Source organism: Anolis sagrei, chromosome 2 (genome assembly GCF_037176765.1).
Source record: "Anolis sagrei isolate rAnoSag1 chromosome 2, rAnoSag1.mat, whole genome shotgun sequence".
In the NCBI taxonomy this organism is placed as follows: Eukaryota; Metazoa; Chordata; class Lepidosauria; order Squamata; family Dactyloidae; genus Anolis; species Anolis sagrei.
The window spans coordinates 82,960,676-82,969,611 of NC_090022.1; the positions used below are offsets into that span (position 1 = coordinate 82,960,676).

At 38.6% G+C, this 8,936-nt stretch overlaps 1 pseudogene; it reads right to left on the reverse strand.

Moving 5' to 3' along the window:
- Positions 1 to 1,842: 1,842 nt before the first annotated feature.
- Positions 1,843 to 8,654, reverse strand: LOC132765588 (uncharacterized; annotated as a pseudogene).
- Between the last annotated feature and the right edge of the window lie 282 nt (positions 8,655 to 8,936).

Genomic DNA, 8,936 nt, shown 5'->3' on the forward strand with positions numbered 1-8,936 from the left:
TCCTCAAAGACATAGAGGCGGAGGGAGTATTGTTATACATATTATTTAGTATAGGGAGGAATTAAGTAAAAGAAAAAAGTTCCAACTATAACATCTTCTCTGACAAGAGTAACAGATTATCCTTCCAAATCTGCGTTGATCTTATATAGTCCCTTCTATTCTTGTCCCTAGTATTCTTTCTCCTTATCTTGTCCATTAACTAATTCAAACTCTATTTTTTCTACCCTTGATAGCTGTCAACTACATGCATGTCGTAAAGTTAATTTTTTTGTTAGTAGATTAGTAATATACATGTAAATATTTATTATAATTATCTCTCATTCACGTAGGATCTACACATAATAAATCTTCTTATATAAGTGCATACATCTATAATATCAGCCTTCTTGGAGTTATACTGTCAGGAGCTGCTTTCTGCTGTTTGAGAGGTCACCATATATTTTCCCTGTGGCTTCTTGGGGCCGGCAGGGGGAGTCGGTGCAGCGATTGGAGCACAGATGGATGGAATAACTTTTCCAATGGGAAAAGACCGATAAGGGCAGTGGGGGCGGGGAGTGAGATCGAAAGAGAAGCAGAGGTGTTGGACAAAACTGCCATTAGCGTATTTTTTCTTGAGCAGTAGAGATCTGAGTAATAAAGCCAATTACAAAACTTTTGTGAGTTATATACATTGCTAACTAAATCCTGCAGGTACTGACACAGTCACATACTTTTTTCTACTTTAATTCAGAAGTATTAACTCATCAATTTTCTAAAACTTTTTTCCTCTTAGATATACAAGTTATATAGCTTATACACATGTATTATTTCATAATACTTTTAGTTCACAAATTGCCTTGCAATCACCTTCTTCTGTTTTTTATAAATCCATAAAAGTGTTTCCATTCTTCTTGCAGTTTTTGTGTATTACCTATTGTGTAGAATTAAAGTTAATTTGTACATTTCAGCCATTACAATTTTTTTTTGGTAATTCATTCATCTGGTATTGGTGTTCTTTGTTGCTTCCATAGTTTCGCATATTCAATCCGTGGTGCTGTAGTCATGTACAAGAAATAATCTTCCTGTACGTGACTACAACACCAAGGATTGAACCTGCGAAACTATAGAAGCAACAAAGAACACCAACACCAGATGAATTACAATTTTTTTTTTGGTATTTGCAAATACTGAGATTTTTTTCCCATTAAACTGTTGTAGTTCAATCGAACTAAATTTCTGAAACACAGAATGGTTTTGGAAAACTAACTAAAGCCTTGGGACTGTTGTTCAATCGAACTAGATTTCTGAAACACAGAATGATTTTTTTTCTTATAAAGTAAATACAAGTATATTTCTAACATACTCCAAGAGAGATGATGACAAGAAGGCTTTGAAGATGAATTCAATTCAGAAGGATAAGGCTGTCCAAATCCATTTCCCCCAATTAAAAGAGCAGTTTCCCCCTTTACCACATGATGCTAAATTCAATAGAACTATACAGGTCAAGCATGCAAATACAAATAGCCTGTAAGACTTCTGCCAAAGTGCAGTGAGCAACTCAAATTCATCGTATCTTTCCTAGGCTGGAGGCTTCCATTGCCTTCATTTTCTCCAGCCCAAGAATGAGATGCAGATCTATGGTGACTGTCCAGCCGCAGCTGAAATCCTTCATTGTCTGTAAGACTTCTGCCAAAGTGCAGTGAGCAACTCAAATTCATCTTATCACTATACTTTCCAGATCTCAAAAGTGTGCAAATAGAAGAAAACTCAGGATGTGTGCCAGCAATAGAGGAATGATATTGTATTTTCTCCTGTCGACGATAATTATCTCAAAAAGAGCAGGGCCGGCCCTTCCAAAGTGCTTCAAAACAAAGACTCATCCCCAAGAAAGCCTATCTCATGCATATTGCTGGATTTGTCCTCCGAGTCCTGTGTCTCACCCGAGGGCTCTTCTTCCAGCTCCAATGACTCCTGATTGCTGTAGCTCTTGCTCATTTCGCTCCCAGCTTCCACCACCTCTGCCATGTCTTCCACCTGATCCGTGGCCAAATTGGCCAGGGATCTTCGAGAGGCGGTTGACCGTCTTCCACTGACCTTCAGTCTTGGAAAGAAGCAGAGATCGGCCATGGGCTCTTTGGCCTTTGGGGTTGACATATAGATCTGACCCATGCTGTTCGAGGCTGATATTTTCCCATACTCGCTGTCAACAAGTTCATGTTGCTCCTCGAGCTTGTTTGGAGGAGAGGAAGATGATGGTAGCAAACCAAGAGCCAAACTAAATGAAAGAGATCTAAAACGGCTAAGGAAATTCTCACCAGAGAGTTATCATTTGATGCTCCCCCAAGATGTTGCCCAATGGGAAATGCAAGACAACACAAATGAGTAAAGACATCCAAGTTTATACCAACAATGTCAATGGTCTAAACTCTCCATATAAACGGAAGAGAATCTTTAATCACCTTAAACAACAGAATCTCAACCTTATCGCTCTCCAAGAGACTCATATCTGTGGCAAACATGTGAAGCATCTATCTCAAGCAAAGCTGGGCATGGAATTCTATGCGGCAAGCAACAAAAGAAAAATGGAGTTGTGTTATACATCAAAAATTGGTTAAACCCAAAACAAGTTTTTAAAGATACGGATGGTAGATACGTTGGGTTATTATTGAAATAAAGAATCTAAAAGTACTGATTTGTAATATTTATTGCCCAAATGGACCGAAACAAAAATTCATAAAGCAATTAAAAAGAGACATAGACAAACAGGAGTTCAATGAACTGACATTACTAGGAGACTTCAATGGAGTTGTTGATCTGAACTTAGACAAATCATATAGTAACTCCAAAAAAACCTTCTGACAGAAGTAGAACATGCCTATTGCCAAAAAATTTTCATAACCTATTTAAAAAATCTGAACTTAAGAGATATTTGGAGACACATTAATGGGCCTACAAAGGATTTTACATTCTATTCGAATAGACATTACTCCTGGTCTTGAATAGCTATGGCTTGGGCAACTGACTTAATACTACTAAAAAACAAAAAGATCAAAATAATAGCAAGGTTATATTCAGATCATTGTCCAATATAATTCACAATTAAAGGAACTGACAATAAATTCAGATGGAAATTAAAAGAAAACTTACTAACAGCAGAAAAAGACATTGAAAGAAACAGGAAATTACTAAAAGAATACCTAGAATTAAACAAGGGAGAGGAAACGTCAAAAAAATACCCATGGGATGCCATGAAAGCTGTTATGAGGGGGTATTTTATGCAACAGGAAACAATTAATAGAAACAATAAGAACAAAGAGCTCAAAAAAATCACTGAAAGTTTAGAAACTGCTGAAAATTTACTAAAAAAAACCCCTAAAGATAAAAACATAGTATTAAGATTGGAATTACTCAAAAAACAGTTACAATTAATACAAATGGAAAAAATAGAAAAAGAATTAAAATATATGAGGGTAAACTATTTCCAAAATGCAAACAAGATAGGCAAATGGTTAGCCAACAAATTAAAAAAACACAAACAGAAGCAATTACAATAATTACAAAATTACAAAAATAAATGTTGAAGGGAAGACCTTCACTGAAGGGAAATGTATCACAAACCAATTCTTGAATTTTTATCAAAAACTATATTAAAATAAACCTCATACCCCTGAGGAAGAAATCACGAAATATTTATGCAATTTAAATTTACCTAAATTAACGGACAATCAGAGAGAAACACTAAACGGACCAATCTCCACACACGAAATAGACTACGCAATTCAGAAACTAAAAAACAATAAGGCACCGGGCCCAGATGGCTACACGGCAATTTTTTATAAGACATTTAAGGACGAGTTAACCCCCCTACTAAAAGATATCATGAATAACATATTGGCCAACAAAATAATCCCCCAAACATGGGAAATTGCAAATATCATTTTGATACACAAAGACGATACCGATCCACAGGAAATCAAAAATTACAGACCAATTTCGTTATTAAATAACGATTACAAGTTATTCGCAACGATTATGTCAGAGAGATTAAAGGCTTTTTTGAAAGATTGGGTATCAAAAGAACAAACAGGTTTCCTCCCCAATAGGCATATTAAAGATAATGTCAGAGTTTTAATAGACACGATTGAATATTTTGAAACACACAACAAAAAACAATTGGCACTACTCTTTATTGATGCCGAAAAGGCTTTCGACAAAGTGAGTTGGAACTATCTAAAACTGTTACTAAAGGAATTGGACATTGGATACAATTTTCAAAACGCAGTGAACGCAATATATGAAAGACAGGAAGCCACTCTAATTATAAACGGTCAGAAGTCGTCTCCCTTTAAGATCACACAAGGAACCCGTCAGGGCTGCCCTCTATCCCCTCTTCTTTTCATTTTAATAATTGAAACCTTAATTAGAGACATAAATAATGACAATAACCTAAAGGGAATGAAAATTCAAAAACAACAATACAAACTAAGAGTCTACGCAGACTATGTTGCTTGTATCATCGAAGACCCATTAAAGAAAATTGATGATTGGCTGACCAAAATCGAATCATTCGGGAATTTAGCGGGATTTAAACTTAATAAGCAAAAAACAAAACTCCTAGTCAAAAATATAGATAAAAAGTCAAAAGAACGGTTACAAGACAAAACAGGAATAATGATTGAGAGCAAAGTTAAATACCTAAGAGTAACGATTACACAATGCAATTCAAAACTACTAAAGAATAATTATGAACATTTATGGAATAAAATCCATAAAGATTTGGAGAGATGGAAATATGAAAATATATCATTGATGGGCCGGATTGCAATATTAAAAATGAATATTCTCCCAAAGCTTTTATTTCTTTTCCAGACACTACCAATAATTAGGAACGACTACCTATTTAAAAAATGGAACAAAGAAATCACCAAATTTATATGGAGAAATGGAAAACCAAGAGTAAACTTTAAAGTGCTAACTGATGATAGGAGAAGAGGGGGCCTAGGCCTTCCCAATTTCAAACTATATTATGAGGCCTGCAATCTGGTAGGAATTAAGGAATGGGCCACATTAAAGAATAAGGCATTACTAACGCTAGAGGGGCATGACCTGAGAATCGGCTGGCACGGTTATCTCTGGCATAACAAAAGGAGAGTGGAGAAAAAATTCAGTAATGATTTTATAAGAACTGCATTAATTAAAACCTGGGAAAAATATAAATTACGACTCTATAATAAAACCCGTTTGTGGATATTGCCAATGGAAGCAAGACACAGGGGAGGAGAATTGGCTAAGTTATAAACAAATGCTAAAAAAACCCCCGCGGACGGTGATCTCATTTTAAAATCTTATGACGAGCTCAAACTTTTGAATGGAAAATTAACTTGGTTACAATATTATCAAATTCAACAAGGATTTAAGGAGGATGGTAAAATAGGTTTTAACCAAGAGGAAGGATTTTGGGAACTAATTTAACAAAAAGATAAAAAGCTGATCAAAATCATTTATCAAAAACTCCTAATTTGGTCCACAGAAGACGAACAAATTAAAAACTGTAAAATACAATGGGCACAGGATATTGGGCACAGCATCCTCACCGACCAATGGGAAGAAATCTGGAATAAAAAATTGAAATACACGGCCGCCAATGATCTAAAAGAGAATTGGTATAAGATGCTATACCGCTGGTACTATACCCCTGAAAAACTCACCAAATTTAACAAAGGGATAGCTGGCACCTGTTGGAAGTGCAAAGAAGAAAAGGGGACATTCATACACGCATGGTGGACATGCAAGAGAATTAAGAAATATTGGAAGGAAATACACTCCATGACCCAAAAAATTCTAAAAGCCAATTATCCCCTTAAACCAGAGACATACCTATTAGGGATAGCTGAAACAAAACTAACCAAAAACCAGGACAAGATGCTTTTCTTAGTCAGCACTGCAGCCAGACTACAAATTGCAAGACTATGGAAACAAGACGAAATCCCAAGAGCGGAAGACTGGATAATCAAAATATTTGATTTGGGGCAAATGGACTGCCTAACACAAAAACTGAATAATACCCCCCCAAAAAAACAGACTGGTTAGGTCTTAGAGACTTTATTATATCAAGAAAGATACCACTTTTGATAGACTTGTCCAACTTCTGACAAGAGAACCAATGTTTAAAGTGATTATGAGAAGAATAGACTGAACTGTTTCTAAAGCAAGCCAAATACCACTTAACTCTCAGAAGATTTTGGGAAGGACTACTACAATTACTTTTTAGCGACCAACAGGGTGGGTGGTGATATTGGTGCTCTGTATGGGTGGTCTTCTCTTCCTTTCTTCCCTTTTTTCTTCCTTTCTTAAAGACACTGTTTTAGCTTCAGTAGCCTACATCTGCTTCTATTCTCACTTCTTTGGTCTCATTGTAAATATCAAAATGCACAATAAAAATTTATTTAAAAGTTCATGTTGCTCCTCTTTATTGTCTGAGACTATTCTTCTGATTGGCTTCTTATATTTAAAAGAAGCCTCACTGTTGTCCATTGAAGCATCGGAAAGCTTGTTAAAGCCTTCCAGAAGCTGTGACTCCATTGTATCTTTCCTAGGCTGGAGGCTTCCATTGCCTTCATTTTCTCCAGCCCAAGAATGAGACGCAGAGCTATGGTGACTGTCCAGCCACAGCTGAAATCCTTCATTGTCTGTAAGACTTCTGCCAAAGTGCAGTGAGCAACTCAAATTCATCTTATCACTATACTTTCCAGATCTCAAAAGTGTGCAAAAAGAAGAAAACTCAGGATGTGTGCCAGCAATAGAGGAATGATATGGTATTTTCTCCTGTCGACGATAATTATCTCAAAAAGAGAAGGGCCGGCCCTTCCGAAGTGCTTCAAAACAAAGACTCATCCCCAAGAAAGCCTATCTCATGCATATTGCTGGATTTGTCCTCCGAGTCTAGTGTCTCACCCGAGGGCTCTTCTTCCAGCTCCAATGGCTCCTGATTGCTGTAGCTTTTGCTGATTTCGCTCTCAGGTTCCACCACCTCTGCCATGTCTTCTACCTGATCCATGACCAAATTGGCCAGGGATCTTTGAGAGGCGGTTGCCCGTCTTCCACTGACCTTCAGTCTTGGAAAGAAGCAGAGATCGGCCATGGGCTCTTTGGCCTTTGGGGTTGACATATAGATCTGACCCATGCTGTTCGAGGCTGATATTTTCCCATGCTCGCTGTCATCAAGTTCATGTTGCTCCACTTTATCGCCTGAGACTATTCTTCTGACTGGCTTCTTATATTTAAAAGAAGCCTCACTGTTGTCCATTAAAGCATCGGAAAGCTTGTTAAAGCCTTCCAGAAGCTGAGACTCCATTGCATCTTTCCTAGGCTGGAGGCTTCCATTGTCTTCATTTTCTCCAGCCCAAGAATGAGATTCAGAGCTATTGGTGACTGTCCAGCTGCAGCTGAAATCCTTCATTTTCCGTTTCTTCCGGTGATATTTCCTCTCCTGAGACAACTTGTGGTCCGTCTTCAGAGTCAAGGTTGAAATCAAGGTTGAAATCAGCTGGGTATGGGGAAGGAGTAGTGAAGGATTCATTTTCCAGCATCGTTTCAGATTTCTGAAACGATGCTGGTATTATCGGTTTGTGCCTGAAATGGCACTGCAGCATCTAACTCATAAATTTCACTACCTTCTTCATACGGTTTTCGATTAACTGTCTTCTTGAGCTCATCTTTGCTGCGTCTTAGGAAATAGGGCTTGATGATGGACATCAGGTTTTCAGAGATCTTAAGGCCCAGCGCCTTCTCTCCTGGAGTCGCATCCTTCGCTCTGGCTCTGGTGATCGGATTCTCATACTCCATCTGAAAGGTTTTCATGGTCCCAAGTAGTGAGCCCTGGCAAGCAAAGTCAAAGAGGGCCCAGAGTTCTTTCAGGTTGTTTTGCACCAGGGTCCCTGTGAGAAGGATGTGGTTTTTGGAAGGAATGGCATGCACCGATTTGGTCATTTTGGCCGACGGAGTTTTAATTTTGTGTGCTTCGTTGAGGATGACATAGTCCCAAACAAACTCCTTATTGCTGAAGCTGGCAAGCTGTTGCCAATTGTTGAGCAGCATTTGGTACGTTGTGATTAGGACACCATGCCTCCCCTGGAGCCGCTCAAGATTTCAGTTGCGTTCAGCTATGCAAGTCCCATGAAAGACTTTCACACGCAGTCCTGGAGTCCAGCTGGAAAACACTTTTGTCCAGTTGCTAATGAGGGTAGTTGGCACAATTAACAGCACAGATTGGATATGTTCCGCATCAAACATGCCTGAAAGGAAAGCAATGATCTGAATGGTCTTGCCCGGGCCCATGTCGTCGGCCAAGATGCCCCCTTTCCTTCGATCTCTGTATAATCCGTACAAGAAGGCCACCCCTTCTCTCTGGTGGTCAAAGAGCTTGTCGTACATTTCTCCGTACATCGTCAACCCGCTCTGACAGACATCCGCAAAGCCATCCTCCTCCTGGTCCAGGGTCAAAGAAGCCAAGACTTCCTCCAACTTTTTGATATTTTGGTCAGCTTTTCGCTGGGGTGGATTTGTAAAGCTTGTCTGAACAGTCGGATGGATTCCTCCAGGTTCCCGTTACGGGACTCTTGCTTTCCTTCGGAGACATATCTCCGGTACTGGTCTGCTTCCACAGGATCCTCCATGATTGCCCAAAACGAAAAAAAGAAACAACTGCACCAACAAACATTCACATCCCCATGCCCCACAGAATGGTGTTGGAAAACTCCTAAAGCTTTGGGACTGTTTCCCCAGTCACCCTAGCAGATGCAGTATCTGATTAAATAATTGAGAAGAGTTTCCCACCCACAGAATTGTTTTGGAGAAAAACAACTTTTGCTTCCAGTAGTGGCAAGACTATACAGAAGATCTGTATAGGAAGGATAATAATATCGAGGATAGTTTTGATGGTGTGGTGAGCGAATTAG